The sequence below is a fragment of the Rattus norvegicus genome, chromosome 1 (assembly GCF_021556685.1).
Source record: "Rattus norvegicus strain SHRSP/BbbUtx chromosome 1, alternate assembly SHRSP_T2T, whole genome shotgun sequence".
In the NCBI taxonomy this organism is placed as follows: Eukaryota; Metazoa; Chordata; class Mammalia; order Rodentia; family Muridae; genus Rattus; species Rattus norvegicus.
The window spans coordinates 4,704,322-4,707,100 of record NC_141534.1 but is presented as its reverse complement, the minus strand read 5'-3'; the positions used below and the strand labels follow the sequence as shown (position 1 = coordinate 4,707,100).

Here is a 2,779-nt window from a genome sequence, read left to right as displayed (position 1 = left end):
GGGATCTGAGGGAGACCCAGAAAGCTCTCAGAAAAAAAAAAAAGGAAGAAAAGAAAAGAAAAAAAAAGAAAAGAAAAGAAGGATCAAAAGACAAAAGCTTGGAAGTTGGTCCAGTGACTGGGGTGTGAGACGGAGAGGTGTTTATGGTGAGAGGGAAGGTCACCTCACTCCTGATGCCCAGAAGAATGGGGTACATGAATGGTCAGTGTAGTCTCTCCTCTGTCCGTCCCTCATTCTGTTGTGAAGTGAGCAAGACTAAACTCATCTTTGCAGACAAGATGTGAGGATATGAGCAGCATAGCTTCCGTGCCTTTCCGGCTCACCTCAGCGCCCATGCACATAAACTGTGCATCCATGCTGTGTAATGTAACGTTCAGCTGGCAATAGATCTCATCTACAACAGCGGCTCCATAGGTTATTAAAAGACGTGACAGTTTCCTCTCACCTGCTGTAATGTGGGGGATGATTATTTTTCCATGCCTGCGCTGACGTGATTGTAAACAAACCTAGCAGAATCTCTGTAGTGAACAGCTTAGCGTGCACAGTGCCCTGTAGAAGGTGATATTTGATAATAAATGCTCATGATACCAGGTTGTGCATTGACCGGGTTATATATACTAGCGATGTTTTGTGTGTTTTGTTTGTTCTTAAAGACTTCCTTCTGTTTGCATGTGTGTAGTCAAGGTGGTACTTGCTTGCTTGAGTGCGGATCTCCGTTAGAAAGGGCATCAGATCTAGAGTTAAAATCGGTTGTGGGCTCCCTTTTATGGATATTGGGAACCAAATTCACATATGCTAGATGTAGTTTGTCTCTGAATATCTAAGCCATCTCTCCTGCCCCATTACTAGTATTTTAGAGTAGACTCCCTCTACTCAGGAAATAAATTTCACTCTTACACATTTTGCCATAGTAGGCCAGCTGCGACTGGATCCGTCTCACGTATGTTCACAATGTCTCTTGATTGCATCAAGTGATCACCCTCAGTAGCTGAGCTGCCCCTTTGGGGTCTTCCTAAAGTGGGATCACTCAGGGACGTTCCCACAAAGGCAGAATCGTCTTAACAGTTCAGTTCTTGCAATGTCTCATCACTCGGCAATCCATAGCAATCGCCCAGCTTTTATCCACACGCAGCTGCCTGAGGAGTGATCTTCCGGAGAACATATCCTTAGAGTATCTCCATCTGTCTGGAAAAAAAAAAAAAAAAAAAAAAAAAAAAAACTTTGTTCCTGTGACGGTTAGACACTTGTTCACCAGCAGGTGGCTCTGTTGGGGAGCTTGTATGAGATTTTGGAGACCGATTCCCTGGAGAAAAGGAATCCTGAAGGATGGGCCTGATTGGCTATGATGTAACTAATACCAGCCCAGGCTCTCAGCTTATTAGTCCACATAAGTGGGACCAAGCAACACCACAAGCTCTTGCTGTCGCTGACAGAGCCTCCTTCCATGCTCCTCCACCACGCTTCCGCCATGCCTCCTCCATCAGTCTATCATGAATCCTCCATGCCTCCTCCATCATGCCTCCTCCACCATGCCTCCTCCATCAGTCTACCATGAGTCCTCCATGTTGCCTCTACCACGCCTCTCCGCCATAATGAACTTTACTCTCTGAAACCATGGGTCAAACAAATCTTCCCTCTCTGAAGCTGCTTCTTGTTGGGTAGTCACCATAAAAAGGTAATTAACATCAACCCCTTGTTTCTTCTCTGCAAATAGTCATGTATAAAAACTAGCCGTGGAACTGGAGAGTAGCACTGGCTACTCTCATAGAGGACCTGAGTTTCCAAAACCCAACTGTAACTTCTGTTCTAGGGGGATCCAGCACCCTCTTCTGGGCCTCTTTTGGCTCCAAACACACAAATGCTATACAGACGAGCATGCAGGGGAAACACTCGTGTAAATAAAATAAAAAGTAATGAATCTTAAAAGGAAACGAGAATCTTCCAACTCGAGTCAATGAGTACTCGTCCCATTTTTTTAAAACAATATTGATTCAAAAGGAATTCCCTGACGAAAAAAGAAAAAAAAAAAAAAAGAAAGAAAGAAAAAGATCACAAGCACCGCAGAAACAAACGATCGGGTACAGGGTTGGGTGGCGGGGAGGACTGAATAAAGGATAATGAAATGGTACCAAGAATACACTTAGATGAAAAATATGATTCGGGGAGTGAAGGCTGGCGCTGGCATCCATGGGTGTGATTAGAAAGTGATAAATAAGGGTGAGTGACAGGCTCTCGCTCTAAATCAAAAGCTGGAAAGATACCACTCTTAGGGGCCTCCCTGAGGGTCCCTTCCTGTACCGCCTCTTTCCCAGTGGGTGAGTAAGTCTGGCTGTTGATTCCGTTTTGAAATCTGAAAGTCATATTCCTTGCGGGCCGCACTTTCCCGGTTGAGGGCAGGCACAATTAGAATACACCCATAGAAAGCAAACACCCTCTTTCTGGTGAGTTTGCCCCAACCCGCTGAGTAAGAAGTTGCTATTGGTTACCTGTTCACTTGACCATACTTAGAGGTGTATTGTGTCGTAATTGCTTGTGGAAACAGCTTTCCTGTGTTCAGAGCTTGCTGCGGCCTTAGAAAGCTGACGTTGCAGCAGCCGTTTATTCTTTTGGTATAAAAAAAAAGTGAGTTAGAAGCTGATAAAGAGAGAGGCATTTGATTGCCCTCAATCAGGCTCTGGCTTAGGTTGTCATTAAATCAGAGGTTTGTTTGAAATCCGTTTTCGGTTGTAACCCATTTTTAGCCCCGCTCGTGTGAGTCCACATTTCATGATAATTTCCT

General features: G+C 44.7%; 1 long non-coding RNA gene across 1 annotated transcript; it reads right to left on the bottom strand.

Moving 5' to 3' along the window:
• Positions 1–900: 900 nt before the first annotated feature.
• Positions 901–2,462, bottom strand: LOC148006826 (uncharacterized). Its single transcript, XR_015648997.1, has 2 exons — positions 2,299–2,462; positions 901–1,181 (listed from the first exon to the last, which is right to left on the bottom strand). It is a non-coding gene; the product is annotated as an uncharacterized LOC148006826 (long non-coding RNA).
• Between the last annotated feature and the right edge of the window lie 317 nt (positions 2,463–2,779).